Source organism: Lonchura striata, chromosome 4, assembly GCF_046129695.1.
Source record: "Lonchura striata isolate bLonStr1 chromosome 4, bLonStr1.mat, whole genome shotgun sequence".
Lineage (NCBI taxonomy): Eukaryota > Metazoa > Chordata > Aves > Passeriformes > Estrildidae > Lonchura > Lonchura striata.
In genome coordinates, this window is record NC_134606.1 from 32,200,458 (window position 1) to 32,223,185 (window position 22,728).

At 39.7% G+C, this 22,728-nt stretch overlaps 1 protein-coding gene across 6 annotated transcripts in view; it reads right to left on the reverse strand.

Annotated features, from left to right (window-relative positions):
- STOX2 (storkhead box 2) overlaps positions 1–22,728 on the reverse strand; it is a 142,372-nt gene that overhangs the window by 75,217 nt on the left and 44,427 nt on the right. Inside the window, exon 1 of one of the 6 annotated variants that reach the window (XM_077782896.1) lies at positions 19,215–19,236. The exons of the other annotated variants lie outside the window; for them this stretch is intronic. The gene's annotated coding sequence lies outside the window, so the exon portion shown is untranslated. Of the gene's footprint in view, positions 1–19,214; positions 19,237–22,728 lie in introns of those variants that run through there. 6 annotated transcript variants of the gene reach the window in all.

The following is a 22,728-nucleotide window of genomic DNA, read 5'->3' on the forward strand; positions in this document are numbered from 1 at the left end:
AATATATATTGCATGTGATCTTAATAAACACTTACTAGTTGCCTGTTGAGCAGGCCTGTTTCCATTTTGTAGATGGAAGATGTATAAAAGAAAAGGACATACTTGCCCAAGAAAACTGTAGGAAATCAGTGACAAATGCACTGGTAAAACTTTGAGACCTCAGCTCCTATTTCAAGGTTCATTTTTCCTTATCTGAAAAATAATTATATAGCAGAGTACAATATGGTGAGCTGTATATATATTTCTCTGCATGTGTATCTGCATGCGTGCTTGTACGTATATGGCAATTGCTCACATGTAATGTTGTATTTCAAGTTTCAGCTGGGACTACTGTTTTTTTTTTTCCTCCCTATGACAAACAAGTTTCCATAGGGACAGCAGCAAGCTTCAGTAAGAGGGTGTGCTGGTGTTACTGCCTTAGCTACTTCCTTGACCTGGGGACTGACTGCATGAGGTTTGTCAAATTAAATAAGCACACAAGACAAATACTAAAATAAAAAAAGGCAAAATAATAGGACATGCAAGGAAGAAATCAATCTCCCTCTTCACTAAGACAAGCTACACCTCTAAAATAATTTTCTCTCAAACTATGCAGTCAAAACCTGGGTTCTCCCTTACTCTGTCACTACCTTGCCTGTTGCACACAGCCTGATCTGTCTGCCTCACGGGGGAAATTAGAAGGGCTTCATTTTACTACTGTCAGCTGAGCTGGTGCCTGACAAGCACCCAACACCACTGGGGGAGCTAACACTAACAAGATGCCAAGTGCCACACAGAGTTTTGTGGCATCACACTGAAGGTCTATGATATGGGTCCTTTTCCTATGTCCAGCTTCAGCAACAAGCACTACAAATAACATTGGTAATACTGGGACACACGGGACACTTTGCACTACAGTCACAGGCAACCACGTAAAACGGGGCAGAGGGTCCTTCTGTGGCCTATGAAAACAAAACCATCACATTCTGTAACATTTTAAGAGGGAGAGATAGGTTGCTGTGAGATTCTGGGAAGGAATTGCAGGGTTTTTGAAAGTAGGAGAGAGAGAGCAGAAAGAAATAAACAAAAAATAAAGTGGGGAAAAAAGCCTGTAGTACAAGCAGTTGTAAAGGAGATGAGAAGGAGAAAAAATGGAGTGTGAGAAGAGGTGGGGAAAATGTAATTATGAACTTGTGAAAAACCCCAAGCTTATGTATGACATCACAGGCCTTGGTAATCTATAGGTTTATTAGATTTACAGCTCTGCACAATAGAGTTCCTGAGAAAATACATTGCCAGAATCTCTAACATTATAAATCCATGAAGAAGAAAGTTTTCCATGTCAGAAACTCACCATTTTCATGTGTGGATTCTTTTACCTCTCTATTAACAAAAGTTAAGAACTCAGACTCTAGTAGACATGTTTTTAAGCAATACTTTATGGGTTAAGGAGATCTGGCAATACACTGTAATTGTCTTTGTCTGTAGGAAGCACTACTTTTCTCTTCCAGATTTTTGTAATTAGATATACTAGCAAGAATAAACCAGAAAACTCACTCACAACCTTTCACATCAGTCCTTAGACTTCTGACACTAACACTATTAATTTGTTACCTCTCACTAATACTTGTTACTCAAATATGCAAGAGAAGCTAAGTAATTGTAACCCATGCTTGTGATCCAGGTCACAAAAAGAGGCAGCCTTTCTTGATGGATTTATTGGCAAGGGAAAAGTTGGGCTTGCCCAGACAACTCTCTTCTTGAAGAGAACATTTGAGAAACTCCACCAAAAAGGGAAAGAAAAAAATCCCAAAGGCAAAGGTATAAGTGAAAAAAATTCCAAATAGAAAAAAAGAAAAATATTTCAAAGCCTATCACAAGCAAGTCTTCAGTCTTGCTATCAGGTTGGGTTATACCATGGTAGTAATTCTGGCTTACTTACAGCACCTCTTAAACTAGTTTCAGATCATATTTCTCTCAGTGTTATGCTTTGGGAATGTGTGATGACAGGAATGCAGCGCTGCTGCTGCACACGTGCTGTAGTTCACCGATTCATTTTTCTGTGTGCTGCCTTATGTGCTGTGGTATTTATTTTAACTTGCACAAATTTAAGAAAAACCTGTCTGGGAAATGAGAAGAAAGGCTCCCCTGTTTTCATTCTTTTTTTGCGTGCCAGACCTTCTGATTGCATTTTTGCTTCCTCTGCACAGAAGACACTTGATGCAGAAGATTTTTAAATCTGGATACCCAAATCTTCCTAAAAGCTAGCGTACAAGCAGGAACACTTGTAGGATGCAGCTTTTGTTTTGATACATCCTTTTCCTCTTCTATTATCACTGACTCAAAGCAAGTTAGATAAAATGGTTGGAAGCTGGGCTTGTAACTCCTCAGTGCACAAAATCAACGAGAGAGGGAGACAAGTCATGAATCCTGCACAAATTTCCTCTCACATATAACAGAATTCTAAACCTTCAATTCAAATCACAAGTCAATTCATTCACCGGCTGTTCTTCCAAAGGACATAGTAGTAAAAGATATGCCAAAAATGCTGGCCTCAACTTTCTTGTTTTCCACTGGTGTCACATATCATTAGTACCCTGGCATTTAAGTAACATACTGATATATGGGGACCAGCTGTACTGTAAGTTAGAATAACAGCCTAACCTTCTGCTTTGGGAGTTGAAACAATGGAGAGCAAGAAGTCAACAGCCAGTGTAGATCCCACTAGCAGTAAAAGCCATCACAAATTATCTTCCTAGAGATTAATTCCCACATCTCTATGTCTCTCTATTCCCATTCCTCCACAGAGCCTATATTGCAAAGATGGCACCATGCATGTGCAGGCCTTGGGCTCTTGTGAAAATTCTGGGTGCTACATCAACATAAACAAGGGGATTCTGCAGGTATATTTTAAAGAAAAATCCACTAAGAAAAGAAGGCCCTTGGCAGTAAGAAGTGGGCAGTGTTGCAGTGTTTTGCATCTTGCATGGCTTGCACTGTCCTGCAAGGAGGACAATGAATGTATTTGATGGGCAGTCCTAAAAGCAGCATACCAAAGGAACTAAATCCCAGCAGCTGCTATAACACTGCAGAACATTTGCTGAATAACTAAGGGCCCTCTCAAAATTCTTGCTTATACAGCTGTACAATATAGTGAGTGTATTTTCTGGATGCATATATATAGCATGCACAAGAGGAAGAGATCTTTAAAACTTTAGAAAAATTGGGAGTAGCCTCCTGAAAAGAGGCTACTCCACCCTTTGTAAACAACCTCTTGTCATTCAGTTACTTCCATATGTGCATGAAACTCTGCCTAAATTAAATAGGCTTTCAAAATAGTGGTTTAGTACTGAAAATGTATGTTTTTTACCCATAAGTTTGAAAAAATGTAAACAAGGATAAACTTATAAATTAAAAAGCACCAATTTCTCACCTCACAGAAAAATAATTCAATCACTTCTTAGATATTTTACTATAGTCTCAGATTCAGAGGCTGTCTCATTGGCACATACATTTAGGTATGAAAAAAGTCTAGAGAAGAATCATAAGAACAGACGAAAATTACATGACTCTATAGATGCCTGATTCAAAGGCTTCTGGAAAATAAATGCAAAATCATCAGTCTGCTTGTTCTCTGGATCAGACTGCAGCACTGCAGAATCAGTTTGTGCCTGTGAAGGTGGTACTCTTTGGTCATTTGGCGTTTGTCCCTTATCTTCTGATTCTGCAGTAGCACCCATCAGAACGATAATTCCACTCCTGGGACATCTACCCTGACTACCCCTGGTTACTACAGCTTGTTGCCATCCTCCACTTGGCTTCTGATATTACCCACCTGTGTGTAACCAGAGACAATTTCCCATTGCCCTGTTCAGATGAAGGTTTATGCAGGCACTACTTGCACTTGCCTCTCTGTAGAAGCTGTTCTTAGCACTTCTCCTGAATGCAGAGATTTTTGTATTCTAGTAGAGGAACAAGAAAAAGACATTTTATAGCACTGGGTCTCAAACTTCTCCCACCACCTTTTAAGAAAGTTAAACTCTTCCTCAATGCTCTAGTGCAACAAAATAATTTTTGTCTTACTAAGTGTCACCCTACACAACAGTAGCAATCTGCTAAAACAAAAGTATCAACCACAGGGAGCTCTGCTACTTTATTTTTCTATATATCCTTCTATATTATTGTGAGGCTGTCAGTTGCTTTGTTATTAATGAATATGGCTTTATACACAAAGAGAGGCTTAAATCCAGGAGAGCACTGTTACCTCCCAGATTTCTGCGGGGTAAGATCTTTGACTCTTCTGTGGAGCTAAGCAGAAGGGAGTAGCATCCAAAGCCTCACCTTAGCAAAATGTTTCTAGCACAACACTGAAGTGTCATACCAGATACAAGAACACTTCTGGTATGATTTTTTCAACCTATAACTTTCTAACCAGATCAAGGATAAGAACAAGTGAAACATGTAGATGTTATGAAGAAAAAAATTCCCTTACGACAAAGGAGTATTATTGTGATTATCAAAATAAACTGAATAAACTGTGAAATTAGGAAAAGTAAATTAATATCAAATTAGAAAATTTAATCAGAAATTCCCTTTGTAATTCTGAAAAATGCACTCCTCACTTCTACCACAAAACCATATTACAATCTATCACAAAACTGTATTACATCCTTTAAAGCACATGAATGGCATTAGCATAGGATAAAATTTCTTTCAAAATGCTTTATGTATTACAATGAACTTTTGTAAGGCACAGAGAACCACTGACATTTAAAATTTCCAGAAACCCAAGAAATATCTTTCTCAAAAGAAACAAACATCTTACGTGAGACCATTTACGTGAAAGTAAAATTTCCTAGCTTTAGAATTCTGTTTGAAAGAATCATGTACAAAATTAAGAGCTAGAAACTCTAGTCTTCATTAAAACTGATCACTATTGAGCTGAACTCAATACCTACACAACCCAACTGTGGTAAATCTTATTAGTTATGGTGATGATCTCAGAAACTTTAGCAAGGAGTCACCATGTTCCCATACATAAAAATTTCAAATGCTTTGTACCCCCAGCTATTCCACGAATCAGCAAATACTCAGGACAAATGTTTCATAGATTGTTGTATTAAGTAAAAGAAACTCCAAATGCATGGTGCTCAGCAACTTGTCTTTGATCTCTTTCTTAATGGGGGAGATGTTTAATAACCTTTCCATCTCTCAGTCAGTGTAAAGTAAATCAGGCAATCTGCCTTCACAACTGGCAGGGTTCAGATTTGTCAGAGCATGATGCTAGTGTCAAATTGTTTTTGTCTTCCTTCCTCTCTAAAGATGGATCTTACTATTATCCCAGATGATGGAACCAAGACAAAATAAACACAGACATCAGGACTGAAACAATGATAGACTATCTGAAAAGTTATTTAAGTGCCCACAGTCATCCAAGGAGTAAAAAGTTATAAAAACAAGTACTTCTTTTTATTGCCCATATCCCCATGTCATTGCTGAGGTACTTAAAAAAACCACAAACCCTGTGGATTTCTACCCACCGCATAGTAATTACTGAAATAACAAAGAATTGGAAAAAAAGTATTTCCAAAGCCTGATGCTATTACTGAACTGCCAGTGAAAAAATTCTCACTAACACCCCTTAAGTCTATCCTCCTGCATTCCCTAATCTGAACACAAAAGGTTGGGTTTAAACACCCACCCCCCCACCCTGAGATTAAAAACGCCTGCAGTTTTCAGCTTTGGGCCAGCACTGACAATACTTTAAATCCTTGGCTACTGGCTTCATGAAGACACAGCCTACAGAGAGTCCCCCAAAGTTCTTTGAAATGTTAAATACAAAGCAGGAGGAGGTCATAAAGGAAATATTCTTTACAAAAGCAATGGATATCATATGCAGGCTTTTCAAATACATTTCTCAGTTGCTTTGCTTCCAGCTACCATTTTCTCAATCCTGCATTATCTGAAGCTTTTGAAATAAAATTCAGGAATTAAATAAAGCACACAAATTAGTGTTTTAAGCAGGTGCCAATATATGAATTTGTTACCTTTTAGCTATCATAAATCTCTCCTATATAAATATATTGTATCCTGGAAAAACCAATTATTTACCTAATAAATGGTCCTATAGCAATTACTAAAAGTCCAGCTATGTAGAAGTAACATATAGGTTTTATTGCATCATCTTCTGTAGCATCTGCCAAATTACTGCTATAGAAGCCAGTGTGGTTCCCTGATGCCCTAGAAATCCAGCTATCTTTCTGCCAAGAGCCTTCTAGGAACAGGGATTGAGAAACCTGTTTTATCCCCTCTTATCCCATAAACTAACAAGCCTTTTTTCCACTGCAGCTTTTCTCAACAAAATTAGGTAATTATGCAGGATGGGATTTTCAAGGTAGGTAAAAGGAAAAAAAACAATCAGTTTAGCATACCAGCTTTGCCAAGTACTGTCACCTCAAACTCTGAGAGACTTGCTTGCAGTGTGGAGGAGGAGGCAAACACAGTGATGCCCTGCTACTGACATAAGACCCAGCTGTAAGCAATGAGCTTTGTGGTTCAAAACTGTTGGTAGGGGGTTACATTTTCCTGTCCACTTCCATTCTTGTGGAGGAAAACAGGATGGTAGGAGCCTTACTTCTGTCCTGTGTCTCGCTCTGAACACTCAGTGTCTCTCCTTTCTCATTTGGGTATCATAAACTCAATGACAAAATGAGTTTTACATTCATTTTTACATTCATTTTGAAGATCTTGTGTTTGGCTTGCTTGTCTCATAAGGTCTTGTGAGTCCTATCCATACTAGCTTCTGACAAGCTGTTCCATCAAACATACATAAAAACATCTCTGCCCAAATTTTCAAATTGTGTACTTGAGGAGAAAAGTAACTGGTTGTCATAGTGATGTTCACAGTGTGAGGAGCCTTTGGACTTCAGTGTCATGAAAGGTACCAGGAGTTTAAAACCTCCAACTAGATGAAGTGTTTAATGGAAGCAAGTTCTCTGCTTTTGACGTCAGTATAATATTGGGGAACCTGCACAGGAGGGAAAGCCTGTTGACAGAAATGTTCCAGCTACAAAAAGAGTGAAAGGTTACAGCAAGCTCAGGAACATCACATGCTTTTGGCAAGGTGAGACAGAGGAAGATGAAAAGCAAAGAAGGGTGAGCAGAATTATTGTTCCTCGATGATTAAACAAGCACAGAAACTATGATTACAGAAAACAGACATCTTTTATGACATGCCAAACTAGCACACAGAGAAACATGCCTCAGTAATTCAGTCATACAGGCAGTATTGGCTCTCCACAGTTTGAAAGAAGATGAGGGTCTTCTGATACAGAGGCTCTGCCCCGACTCCCTGCTTTAGACCAGTGAAGCAGCACAAAGCCTTTGAAGTGTCTGGAGAACGAGCACTGCTGCCTGTAGCCCTGGCAGCCAAAAATGCTCCTTGCATTCAATCTTCACTCTTCATGGCAGGAATCAACTCAAGATACACAGTGATCTCTGCCTCTCTGTTGGACTCCTTACCCCTATAAAACAAGTAAGAACAAACCCCAGGCAGCTGTAACCTGAACCTAGGCTTCAGCAAAGCATACAGCTAAAAAAGCATCCCTAAAGAAACCCTAATAGGAAGGCAATTTATTGTTGAAGGAGATCAGATCCATAGAATTTCCTAGGAATGAGAAGCAATGATTCAACAGACACAGTTCAGTCTTGCCTTGCCTCACATTGCATGTAGTATCAACTACTATCAGTCTGCTTGGTTTATCCAAGAGGAAAAGATAATATTTCAGTATGAAATTAAACTCCTGGTTCTCTATGTGCTCAACTAAAGCAACCAACCATGCATTACTTGCAAAAGAATGTTGATGACTAAACAGTATTTGGGGTTTTTTAAAATCACATCTTTCTGGTAAGACTTGTCCATTTTCATGAGACCTATACCACAAACATTATAAAAGTAAGATCTTTTCATAATTGTATGAAATTGTATTCTTGTTTCTGTGTTACCAAAGAAATTTCTACCACATTTTATTTTGTTCCTATTTAAAGAAAAAAAAAACCTAAACCAAACAAGAACACTGATCTCTGAGCATGTGACTACAATAATGCAGATTTCTCTTTTAGTGGACTGTGATGTTGAGCAGGCCATTTCAAAAATGGCAAGATCTTGGTTCAGAGGATGTCTGAACATATTCCTGTCTATCTTTACCATTTCAGAAAACTGCATTTTCTCTGACTGCTACACCTTGAAAATCTGTGCAAAGCTTGGTGATTTCAGAATCAATAGATTTCAGTCCAAGAGAAGACAGATAGAAACACAAATTTCACCATATCCAACTTCTCATAACAGTATTCCAGCACCCCAGAACAATCAGAGAAGAAACTGAAATGTTATAACTCATATAATAATGTACAAGAGACTTAAGCATACCAACTCAAGTATGCTTCAGTCTCTTGTTAGTAAATTCAGTGGTCAAAACCAAAACCAAATCCAGAAAACATTGTCTCTGCCTTCTTGAAGAAAAAATATGATACTATGCACCTTTGATGGCAAGAAGTGCCTAATCTCTTTTCAAAGCAGAGGCATAGAGTCATTTATAGAGATGTATACAGCAATGTGAAGTTACAAGAAGAACTGAAAGCAGCAACACCTCAGAAATAGTGGAGGCAAGTTATCAGATACTTAATGCTCCTATTAATTATGTTTACGCAAGTTTCAAGATATTCCTGCACAAGGTAGGGTTTCACATTTACTGAAAAGGGGGCTACTCATTCTGGATGAAGATTAAGTAACTCCAGCAACAAAACAGTTACTCAGACAAACTGGATAAATCATGTTCATAATTCATATATAAATGTTCATTTTTTGCTTGGCATTTTTGAAGTAATTTCTTTTCTGGATATCATGATTTTCACAGTCAGAAATAAAACATAGACACTCAACATTCCCAAGGATGTCTGCACCAAAAGAATTATGTGAAGATGGAAAGCTGAAGCACCTTAATTTGGATACATTTTTTGTATCCAAAGAGCAAGCAACAAAAACAGAGTCACAGAGAGAAACAGATGGCCAGTGAGTTATCACTCCTGATCTGATGACTTATGTGGGCTCAACTTGTTTATTTACTCACATATTTGCAAAAAAGTAACTTTCCTTATGTTAGCAGCAGCAATATTGTATATTATGTGTATTAGATACACAGTACATACTTCTACCTAGACACAAGACAGGGAGCATCAGGTGTTTACCCTCTAATTGCGGGCTCTCCCGCAATCACAAAGGTCACGCTTGACCCTTCCCAGGGCCAGGGAGTTAAATGAATGATGTCTAACACCACAGCTCAAGAAAGGGTTAAAAGAGGCTCAGTGTTACAGCTGCCCTTCTCACTGTCTTGGAGACCGGACAGAAGTGCTCAGGTCCTCGGGGGCAAGGAAGTGAGTCTGTAATTACTGGCTGTACCCTTGACACCACCCAGTCTGTAATTACCAGCTATATCCTTTACGCTATTTGGGAACTGCTACCTCTCTCTGTTCACTACTCCTTGTTGATGCAACCCCCACGCTAACCTTGCATGATGCATGACAAAAATACTGTCATATGGTCCTGAAGCAACAGGCACCATTTGTGTGTCATTGAGTCCTGTCAAATGAACCGTCCTCGAAAATACAGATTCCTGTTAGATCATCTCACCCCTCTTTAGGACTGATCTCATTATCTTCACTTTAATTGTTCTCATTATCTTCTGGGCATAGAAAAATAATACAGCCTTTCTAAGGACATTAAATCCAATTATGTATAAACAAAGTGTTTGGAAAAGAGTTAAAATATTTCAGCTAACAAAATGCTGAAAATCAGGAAAGATTAGTGTGTGACCACTTGACTCCCTGATAATCACCAGAAAGTATTTTTTAGCTGCAGTTAGAAGAATGCTACTGCCCTCAGCTACGGTTAACCATCAGCCTTAAAATTGTAAAGGCAACTGATAATCACCTCCTAGCCTGCAAAGAGCAGGCAATGGACAAAGAGCTTCTGCATTATTTTCCCACTAGCAAAGTTTCACTGTGTTCTTGTGGTGCAACTGAAGTAAGTAAAGGATTCAAAGTAGTCAGTGTAATTTTATGTACTGGAAGAGTCCTGAAAGTAGAGGAAGATATTTTTCAGTAGATTCTTCAAATTGCCAGGATGTAAATGTGATGAAGAATACATTATAGGCACCCTCATGGAGCAGTATGTGCTGGTAAGATTGACGTGGGATGGTTGCATTTATCAGCTGGTTAAGGATCAGATCCTCTTCATAGGTATATTACCATGGGGACAGACACGGGAGTGTCTTTAAATAAACTGCTGACCTCCAAACAACTCCTGCAACAATATCCCTGCACTCCTGAGGGCTTGAATGGGACCACAGGTACAGCAGATCCCACAGCAGCAGTCTGGAGACTGAAACCCAAAAGAAGGAATCAGGTACAGTGAAAGAAAGCTGACCTCTAAGCAGGATGTTCCCTTCTGACCCACCAACATCTGGTGCAAGACAGGCTGGTGCTGTATCTGGTGCAGCATCTGAGCTGTGTGAAGTGCAGAGAATTCTACTCCCATCATTCCACCCACTCCGTGGTGTAGGAAGTGCTGCACAGACAGACTTCAAGAACACCATCTGCTTCAGCTGTGGCATTTGACTCCCTTCCTCCAGCATGTAATATTCTGAGATGGTCTAAGCACACTAATACAATCCTACATTTTACATGTCTGTAAGCCAAGAATCAACAAACAAAGTCAAAATATACTTTTCATCTCCCATAACATTGCTTTTAGTTTTCTAACTGGATTTGCTTGCAGTGTTTCTTAAAAGAAAAAAAAAACATCATAAAACTCCAGGGGAGCATGAAACTCTTATTTCAATAAAAATTAATAGGCATAAACACATGCCATACTTACAACTGCACAGTAATGTAAAGTCTAGAGAGGAAACAATATTTTTTTTTCCCGTGGTGCCTTTATTCATTCTACTACAAAGAATAACACTAAATTTCATACATTAATGCAAACACAACAAAAACTTCCATCCAGATCAGGAAAAAAGTTTTTCCTAAATACGTGAAATCACTAACTACACTGCACTAACTTCACATCTGCACTTCAAAATGAAAAGAAAAAAAAAATCCAAGTACTTGGGCTGTCACGTCACTGTGGTTTATTAATCACACACAACTGTATGGTCTATTAATTATAGAAAAGATATATATTACTTACAGGATTTATGTATCTTGGAATGCAAGTAACTGAAATAGCCCCCCAGTGCTCTTGGAGGTATGACAGGTAGTTAGACAGAGGCACACAACAACATGGCACACTCTTTTTAAAAGCTGTTCAGTGATTTGCAGTATCTTTAAGGATGATATTTTAAAATTTATTTTTTACAGAAGTCCAAAGTGCCACAACTGCAAAAATGACCACTTGGCTCTTACTAGGCTTCAGAATCCCAGGGAAAAAAACAAGCAGAAAATCAGTTCCCAGCAGATTCCAACAGAGAGTCCTAAAGAGAAACACTCTGGCACACTGCTTGCTCTCCAGAGTGTTCCAGGGAACTCACCCAGCACCATGCTGGAAGCAGAGTTATAAAAAGTCCTCACATCTTCTATTGCCAACCCTACACCTTAACAAGAGATTAAAAAAATGTTCCTCATGCATCTATTGTCTGTGGACTATATATCTGCTTTCCCTCAACAAACAAGCACAGATAGAAGGACAAGGTAGCTTTTGACACACACAGATACAAATTATCTCAATCTTTCATTTATTTTGAATGCTAAAATACCTGTACAATGCCTTTTAAAAAAATAATTTAAAGGATTTAAATTTTTCCTCAACTTCATGATAAAACTGTTCTTTTTGACATGGGGAAGAAGGGCATAGGAAAATAAGGAACATACTTTTAACACAGCAGTGATTTAAGGCAGGAAGAATGAAGACTGCTCACTGAGCTCATCACCACACAAAAACCTTTCACCCGTCAAAGGAAGCCCCACCAGCCCCAGGCTCAAGTTGCCATCAGCTTATGTCTGAAAACTGGTTCTGCCCCACCTCAGCCCCCTTCCCAGCGGGCGTGCTTTCATGTCTCTAGACCATCCCAGCAGGCCCACCACGGGCACTTTCTGCTCAGGGCTAGAAAGAAGGAGAAAGCAGAACATGAGATACTGATGCTGATGTGAAATTGTATATGCAAATAAGCAAATGCACTAACTCCAAGCAATGGGATTATTTCCGATTCTCATAAGACACAGAAGTTGCCAAACTGAGAAAAATACAAAACTGTTACATGAAATGCAAAAGGATTTCAGTTTGAGTATTTGCATGTGGACAGGACTGGCTTGTTTGGGATGATTAAAGCAATGCAGATCAAACCTTGAATGGGTACTTCTGAGCACCTCCAAGCCCAGGCAGGGTAGCCAGCCATGGAAAAGCCCAGCCAAGGGAAAATATGTTCCTCCAGAGGCTGGCAAAAATAAGATGCCCCTAGCGCCTGCTTGCTCCAAGCATGCACAGCATTATGCACCCCTGGCATCTCCACACCCTGCTCTGCAGGGGCACTGCTGGCACAGGCGGGAAGGAGCGCTGCTGGGGCAGGGGAGCAGCCCAGCAACAGGCTGGGTCCCTGGTCCTCCTGTGCAAGCCCCGGCAAGGGCTGCAGCTGCGTGAGATGGGCTCCCCACCAGGAACAGCCCGTGCAGGGCAGGGATCAACGAGATGGAGCCAAAGGCTCCCTTCAAAGGCGTCCGGCCCTGCCCTTGACTCCGGCACTGCTCTGCTGGGCAGACACACAGCGGATGTGCCACGTGCAGCTCCAACTCCCTGCCAGGACTGGCTGCCTTTCCACTAGAAGACAAGGCTGGACTTCCTACTGTGGCCAAAGGACTTGTGCAATGAATGCACATTAATTTAGTCCAGAATTCTATGTTTTGGTCATTTGAATAGCAGATGGCATTTGTAACCAGCTCAAACACCATGACTGTCAGGATAAGACATTAAAGAAAGCAGCTATTCACTTCACTAATCAAACATTCTGCATGCTGGAGATGTATTAGTGAACCAACTGAATACATGAGATCAGGGATGAAACATAAAGAGCACAATTATTTGGTTCAAACTACTTTAGGAAGTCATTCAACAACAAAAAAAGTACAACAAGGTAGCATTTGGAAACATTTGAAGAAACACATTCTTAAATGAGGCTTGAAAGCCATCTGAAATAAATACAGCAGAACTCTTCCAGAGGCAGGGGTTTATAAATATGATTTATAGTCTAATAGCTAAGCAATGAATGTAGTCTGTCATGCACCTGAAATTGCTTTACATTTGTGATTCATTTTGCACAAGAACTGCTTTCAACAGCCGGTTGTTTTTTTTTTTTAGATGTTAATTATAAGTCCCTTATAATAGAGGAAACTCCCCAGCAATCCCCAGGTCAATCTAGTCCAATATTTAGTATACAAAAGAGGCAGCAGTACACAGCCAGGGAAGAATAAGGTGGCACTTACACCTTCTCATAACAGTCTCTGTCTTACTCCATTTTCAGCTCAAAGGATTCGCTGTACCTGCTCTGCTTCATCTATTGAGTAATCTCTGTGAGGCTTCTCTGCCAAAGGCTTGCCCAGTCTTTCCATCAGCCTGTGTAAAGTTTTTGCACTCACAGCATTGTCTGAAGTCCTGCAAGTCCTGCCTCTGGCATGAAGAATCACCTCCATTCATTTTAAATCCATCTCCCTCTAGTTTTATTTCCCCTCAAATTATTTTCACTGAAGAAGCAGTTCACCTCTTCATCTCTTACCATGAAGAATGTTTTCATCCCTGACAGGCAACAAACTATTGCCTTATTTTGCTTTATTTTTTAACCAGGCAAATTGAATGTACTCAAAAGATGGTAGTGATATAAACTACTTTCTAGTGTAGAGTTATGAAACTTGTAATGAACCATCACACACACTTTTTATATCATACAGTTTCCAGAGAAGTTTAGATTATTTTAGTATTGAGAGAAGTGGTTATGTCATTGTACAAAATATTGCTGTTGAAATAATCAAAATACTTCTGTCTCTAGTCTTGTGGTGGTTGGCAAATTCTTCAGACTTTAGCCCTGATTTTCTGGGAGTTCATGTACATCATCATGATAGGATGAGAAATCTGTCTTGGTCTTCCTCATTTTCACCATGATGGTGCCTGGAAACTTATGAAGAATCATAATGACAGTGATGACTGCAAATCAACTCAGAAAATGAGTTGACATAACATTTGATTTTTTTTTTCCCCAGAACGTAAACCTGCTAACAGACTGCCCTTGGATGGGCCGAGCCGACTCTCTAAATTTTGAAGCCAAAATGTAACAAATATGACAAAAACACACACAAAAAAGTAATAGTGAGTAATTGAGATCTGTAAGAAGTACTCTAAAGGCAGCAATCTGGGTAATGAAGAAAAAAAAAAGCAGAATTTTCCTGTACTTTAAAAGCTCTGCTTAGTGCCCTCTGCTGCATACAGAGGTAATATGCAAAGCATCACTGAACAATGACATCATCTGATATTAACACAATATGTTGCATCCATGACAAATATTTATTTCCTTAATTGCCCTTGTTTTCTAAAAATACTAATAAATTATGCAAATATCTTCAGTACCAGCTTAAAGCAGATGTTTTTTACATTCTCTCTTCCCATGTAGTATCCTGTGCTCTGCCTGCAAGCAAGCTGTCACCTCGTCTCCCACATCTTATATAGTGGGAAATTCATGCTGAGTGAGTCGAGATGCTGGGAGGGGGGAGTGTACGGCACCCTCAGCATGAGATTTAATCATGAGATGCTCATGACAGCTGAACAGCTCAGTGGGACCAGGTCTACACACCGCCCCTGACACTCCTACGAAACTCAAGGAAGTGGGAAGTGCCCATCTCTCCCTGTTCTCAGCTAAAAGAAACAAAACAAAGACAAACATAACAGAAGGTCAAGCCTCCAACGCAATTTTAGACTTCCAAATAAATGTGCATTAGGAGTCTATAAAAGGTCTTCATGGACAACATGAAAGAGGTAAATGCAAACCAGAGCAACTGAGACCCCGAAAAGGATTAATTGATTGTCTGACAGAACTGAGGAGGTCTCCTAATGTGGAATACAAATATTTGATCTGATTCTGAAATCTTATCTCCGGCCTTTAAGAAGATTAATGGAAATTCTTTTGCAGCTGACTATTATTTCTGATCCATTTCATGAACTAAGAATATTTTCCATTGTGCATTTTAAATAGTTTATTAGCATTCTACTAAAAATCAAATCAACAAAGTTGATCACAATTAAAACCTGTTCAAGGAAGTGAGGACATAAAAAAATGTCATTTGCATGCATTCACACTGCATTAAACAGGCATGTCACACATGTGTCCGGACATGAAAACATAACATGTGAAAACATAAGGTATCTAATTTTGCATGAGACATGAAGCATTCAAGGTCTCCACATTGTACTTGAACCAAAACTTGCATGAAGACGTTATGGCAGTAAAGTTGTTCTTAAAAAAAACTTTTTCCAAACTGATAATCCTTGTTCTAGCCTGGTTAAGGAAGCTTTCATAGAAGGAGGAAGAATTAATTCATACATCCTTTTTCTATCTTAAACACACTGAGTACAGGCAGACAGTTAATATCATTGCTGTGCTTGGTCCCGCCCAATGAATCTATGTAACTGGCAAAGTTTCATGCTTCCCCTTTATTTTTCCTTTGAATAAACTGACAAGAAAAGGGAAGCACAGGCAACTGGTTTCCTTTGTCCACCTTCCTTCCCCCTGGAGGAAAGCAAGGGAGCTGTCCTTCCCACTTCTCTCATTCCTGCCCAGGAGCTAAGCTAGGATTGTGCCAGATAGTCCAGTCCTAAGCTTTTGGTATGTTTTTTTCCTAGAAATCATGGGGCTCCAGTAGAATCCGTCTGAAGCAAAAAGAGCATGGTAGGCACTTCAGTGGAGGAAAGGAAAGATCACTGCCATCACTCCTGCAGCCTGCATGTCCCCCTGATGATCCAAAGTGAGACAAGATGCTTGGGACTCTGCTCCATGGACACAAGCCACTCCATCCAGCTCATCCTGCAGCCCTGCTGAATGCATGGTATCTCTGCTGGGTGACAGGAGTAGGGCAATGGTGATGCCAAACATCTATTTAAATCAGGGCTGAGAAGCATCACACATCAGACAATCTTCAAGAATTTGGCAAGTCTGCTTTAGAACTGTGTTGGCTGGTTGAAGTCAGCCTTTTCCTGTTTAAAATGAGCTAATCTGCATTTCATTGCTAAGGCTTTACCTGGGAGTGGTCAGCACAATGAAACCAACCCAGTGGCACACAAACTGACACTCCTGCTTTTTTCTCAATAGTCAATTCATAAATATGCTACCAGGCATCAGCTGAGCATTCTCTACACTATTAACCCCAGGGCTTTTACTTGGGATGCCAAATAATTCAAATAACTTTACATTTGTCATGAGCAAAGAGTATGCATGCAGCTGCAGCACCTCACATGACTCAATTCGAGCCTTTAATCTAGACAGGACCTTGATCCAAGGGCAACTCAAATGAGTCCGCAGGTAGAACATTGCGTGGGCTTCTGCTTGCTACCTGAGAAGGTAATGTAATGCTCCACTTGTTCACATGAATGCCTGCATCTTTCCTGTAGTCAAGGAAACATTTTTATTATGCTTTCATTTTTAAAAAGTCCAAAGGACATTGCTCTTCTAAAGGCTCTTGATAATTCTTTATATCATCTAGAGCAGAAACACTTCTCTTTCACACTGAACAGTACAGAATCACAAAGACATGGGCACAATGCCTCCTGAGCGCATGGGAAACAATCCCCCCACCCCCCCAAACCATCCTCTTCAGCAGGGTTTAATGAGTGCTTCACAACCATTATTTTTGCTCATAATAACCACAGTCACGAAGCAAGTCTCCCCTACAGCAAAAAGAAAGTATTTCATAAGGATCCTTGCATAATTTCAGGTAAAGCATGTTAGTTTCCAGTTCTCCCTGTACCTTATGAAAATATCCAGTTGCCAAGACCCTGAGGTGATGCAATAATACCCCAAGTGCATTGCCTTGTGGACAAGGACACCCTTCCAGTACAACAGCCCAGATTCAAGCACCCCTCACTTGAATCCCCAGGTATTTTCTCTCACATCCCTGTGTAGCTGGTATGAAGCAGAAGCCCTGGAGAAATACATAGTATGTGGTCACGTATTTTGTCATGCTCTCAGCTGTAAAACGGCAACCATAACATATCCCTCCCTAAAGGACTGGTGATCACAGAGACAGAAAAATGTCACATACATTCTGGTACAGAGATAGCAAAGTCCATATATATACTCCAAAAGAGGTTTTGTCCATCACAACCCACAGGCAGGAGAGCATCAGAACTTTAGGTTGTACCAGAAATTAAATACCTGCCATTTCTTAAGCTGAAAGCAATTGCCCTCAGGTATTTTAACTTTACGTTTCAGCACATAAATTTCCAAGGTATTTTAAGAAGAACAGAAAGAGTGTTACATACATCCACATCCTACACTACATGCATACAACCCTAAATATCTGCTTTCTTACATTGTAGAAAGCCATTATCCTAGAACATATTGCCCTGATGGGCTTAATGTTGCTTCTACCATTTTTGCCCTCAAGAGTGCTTTGTGCCAAGTTTACAGACTTTAAAAGTTATTCTTTCTTCTTTCCTGATCTTAACCCAAAACACTAATTTTCTGTGCGATACACTCAGTAATATATATGCAAAATACCTATTGGCACCAACAACCACTATGTGACATAAAACTTAAACTAAATTTAAAAAATAATTCAGATTAGACAGATTATATTGGATGTTGCCCATGGAACTTGATCCTGAACTTCAGCACACATGTTCTCATCTTGAGCAACATGAGATGATAGGGAAGGCTGTGGTTACTTTGTGAGGAAGCAGGAACAAGAGAGAGCTGCATCCCCAGCACTAAAGGCCTGGAGGGTGCTCCTGGGCAGCTCCCAGCTGGAACTGATGGCTTTATCAACTGGTGCCCTTCAGCAAAGTATCTGAGGTGTACACTGGGTGCTGGAAAGTTCTCCTTAGTCTTGCAATTTCTTAGGCAATCCCAGAACCCTTCTGGCTGCTGCTACTTTAAAGGCTGTGTGGTCAGACAGAGCACATATTTTCCAACATAACTAAAAGTTTCTCATGGAATGTAGGCCATGGTGAGAAAATTTTCATTTTCTAGCTCTTGGTAAAAGCAGAACCTCCCAAGTCAAAGAAAAGATACTCCCTTAAGCCAAAATCAAGTTATATGCTGCTGCAAACAAAACCAGTTTTAGAGCTCCTCTATCTCACCTCCTGCTTCCCTTAAAAAAAAGGAAAAGCCCCACATGCTTAGAATGCAGTGCATCTGGTGGCCTAAATATGGGTGTTACCAGATTCCCCACTGACATAAAGAGGTCAGAATTTGAGAAGCTGAGAAATGACTTAAGCTTCCACAAGAAAACTTGACCTGGAATAATTAACCTGAGAACAACACCAGAACAATGTCCTAGAAAGCTCATTTCCAAGACAAGTTTCTGCTGGGAAAAGTTTAATACTTCAGGACTGCTGAGAGTAAGTTCTCACATTTACACCTGACAGTTAATTCATTTGGACATGCAATACTTTTAGAACCAATGTAAAAAAAACAACTACCTTTTGCTACATCATTTCCTAACCTCCTTACAAAAATGCTAGGTGTAACATGCCACCATATCTAGCATCTTCCTACAGTATAAAGGAAAATTTTTTTATGCAGTTGCAAAACCATCAAGCTCCTTTGAGAAACATCTTTATCTTCCAGGATGCTTCTCACCCTAATTACCAAGGACCACTCCTTTTCACCTTTACAAGTTCTGATACACGTAAAAAATGTTTTCTTCAACTATAGTCAGCATTTTTAACATTTCTTTTTCCTCAAATGTGAGAAGTAAAATAAAATACCGTGTTCTGTCCTTAAATAAAATTTGCCTGCACAGCTACTTTTGATCCACGAGTACTTGTTCTCCCTCCCAATTTTTTCTGCCAACCACCCCCAACAAGACACACTCAGATTATTCGACTGGGGTTTTTTTATTAGCCATCTGTTGTGCAGATAAACCCATGAAAAAAATTACAAATCAAAGAAACAGAGGCAGAGAAATGGGCTTTCACTAACCTTTTGCTAGGGTGGGGAGGCTGAAACGACCTGTGAAGGTTGAGCCAAAAGGGACTAAAGCAGGCTGCAGGTTTGCTCTAGTCGGCTGTTGAGCAAGTGAGCAAGCAGGGAGAGCTGGTGGCTTGGGAGGGAAGGAGGAGCACACCAGGGCAGATGAGTCATTAGCTACTAAATTAGAGAATAAGCAGCTTGGAATTGCAAATAACTGTATGCAGTCCGGGAAGTGGCAAAGAAGAGACGCTTTCTATTAAACTGCCCTGAACTGACAAACATCTGCACTTTTCACTCTGTAGAGAGTCTGGCCCTGCCTCCTCTGCCAGCTTTTTTTGTGTGCCAGCAGCAGGCTTCTCCCAGCAGCTGCAGACCTTGATTTTCATTGGGAACACCAGCTAGGTTAGCAGGAAAGCACAGAGAGCTGGCGTGCAGTACACACACCTGGGAAGGAGCGCTGGAGAGCCGCAATCGCTCCTGGGCATCCCTCATTCCTGCAAACCTTCCATTGTGGGAGGTGTTCTCTGCACCAGGTACAAGTCTTTTTATGGTCAAGATAGTTACAACGGTGCCAAAATGCTGAGATTGCTGAAGCTGCTTTGATGGCCTAAGAAGGTCTGCAAAAGCAAGGGAGACATGATGAGTCTCCACAATAAAATTTTCAAAAACACTGGTGAGGAAAAGTCAACAAATAAAAAGAAAACCACAACCTCTGACCTACACCTTTGTTGCCTAATTTTCTATATTCTATGCTAGAACATACCTCTGCTGACTGTAAAACATAAAACTTGTAATTATGAAGCTGAACACATTTTTATTATGGTTGGATGGTTATGGGTGAAGTAACTTTTAAAAGCAAAATGACTAGAGACCTTTCACAACCAGAATCTCAGATGTCATTTGAAAAGCAAGAGGATTCAGATTCAAACCCAACAGTTTCAAACCTGAGAAAGGTGTGAGAACCCCGGACTTGGTCAGGGGTCTTGTGTGGTGGTAAAGTCTCTCCTCCAACCCGTGCTTCCAAAGAAAAACTCCACAGCCTCTTGCTGTTCGGTCTCAAGGCAGTTTCTTGTTGGTTATCTAAAAGCTTGTCTTCTCGGGCTGCAGCTGTTTGATCAGCGGCCCAGGCAGAGGCACACACACACCCTGACACCCTCAATGTCTGGTGTCTTCTTCTTCTCTCTCCCCGTCCAGGGCTGCTGCTATCTTTTATACGATATATTATGTATTATATGTTTACAGTTTTTCCCCAATACCTACTACCTATATTACAACGTGCTTTTCTACTCTAAATGAATCCGTGCCAGCATCACCGAGAACATGGAGGCAGGGAAGAAGAAGGAGGAAGAACAGGATCAGCCCACTTTCCTCCATCTTAGAACTTCTGATCCCCATGTACAAAGTAAAAAAACCCCTGTACAGATGCTAAAACCCCCCTGTACAATACTAAAAAAAATTTCCCTCAACTTTGTAACTATTTTTATTATACTATCTAACCTTTTGTGACTGCTTGTTCCACCTTCAAAGTTGGTAACTCATTCCATGGCTCAAACTCAAAATCACAGCTGTTTCCAGCTGCCTGCCAGGGTCTAAAATGCCTCTGACCAAGGCCTGGAACCTCTAAAAATGTCTGAGAGACATTTTGAGTTCCAACAAGAAAGACTGTGCAGAAGCCAAAACACCAAAGACCTTAATTTCCCAGACAACATTTATATAGGAGAAGAGTTTTTTCAGTGGGGTCAACAAGCTCCTCATTGTACTCAAAACATTTCTGGTCTAATATAACAAAAAAATTGTGAGAGTAATCAGATATCATCTATATATTATTATATTTTAATTTATTTCTTATTATACTTTATTTATATGTTTATATTTATATATTTATTTTTTACAAAATCTTGCAGGATGTGCTCACAAGCTTTCAATGTCATTGCTGCAGATTAATCACAGACTAACCCTCAGCCCACATGAAAATAATACCTCCTCACACCCCCTCTGAATAAAATTATTAGCCTTAAAGCACCCCATCCTATTTTGACTGCTTTTTTGTTCACATTTCCACTCACAAAATAATTCCTAATCCCTCTTTTTGAGCAGGTTCTGCTTTGTTTTCTGTAATCATCCTCACAAGGTATGACAAGGGAACAGGTCATAGCATCACCATGCCTCACGGTCTTCTCCAGCAGCACCCTCTGCCCTGCGCTGTACGAGTCCTTGCTTAGTGGTTAGCATTAAGCTTTCATGTTAGTGACTAACCTATACTTCTGAGAGTCTGTGGTGCCTTGCCCAGGTTTAGCAAATAATTATGCTTTTAGTGTTTCTGCCTTAGTTGATGCTAAGACTTGAGTTCTTTTCTCCTGCTAGCAGAAATGCAAATACATATTAAAGTAAAATGCATCTTTTCCATTACAATTTCCAGTTTTACAATCTTCTACCAGTTAGTTCCACATATTTCTGCTTCTTGGGCTCTTTGTAGCTGATATTTCTCTTTAGACACCTACAGCTATATAGCACAGGAAGATCATATTTATTTCTATACCCCTCTCAGATCACTTTTTGATGACAGAAATGTTACAAACAGTCTGGCGCACCTTCAGTCTACAGCACATCTATTCTGTGAATATAAAGGGAGACTTTGCTTTCCAGTCCAGTCAAACCAATATATTTAAATGAGTAAAGGGAAAGAGAAAAAAAAAAAAAAAAAAGGACTACTTCTATAACATAATTGCACACTTATAAATAGCATGCTTTCCATGTGTGTCAGATATCAAATAGCTTAATGACAACTGATAACTGGCTGATTTCTGCAATCTGCCATCAGCTGCTATTTTCAAGAGAACATGAGCTATTCCTAATACCGTAGTTCAACTCCACTCAGTTGTGTAGGAAGCTTAAATTTTTCAACCAGATGGCAGGTATATGCTATTTTAACCAAAATCCTGTTTTAAGAACAGTGGTTGGTATAAAGACAGTGCTTAACAAGCCATGAGGAATAATAATAAAAAAAAAGTAGATAACTACATAATATCATTTAATATTGGCCTTTAAAAATATAACATACTTATAAACAGCAACAGATGGGCAGGCAATCAGGCTGCATGACCTCCTTTGCTGGGAAAAACAAGGTGTTTAGTTTAGTTTTTTTTTAAATTAAACTTCAGCTTTTATTCTCAAAATATACTTTGTAGAACTAGGATGTGATTTTCCTCATGTGTATATCAAGCCAAAAAGCCTCTTCTCCCTGAGTCAAGCAGGGATGAGCTGTTTGGCTGCATTATAGTGTGATTAATCCCTGCAACTGCTTTTACACCCAACAGAGGGAAAAAGCCATCTCTAGAATACAGGGTTTGATATGATACAAATAACTTGTTGTTAAACATCTCTATCATTAGAGCAATGTCTACTAATTAGGAAATAAATAATTTACACTGGCATTTCTACAGTAGCAGAAGACATTATCCTGGCTTTTTTCGCTGATGTCTCCTAAATAGCAACAGAAACAGTAGCTGTGAAATCCACTTTA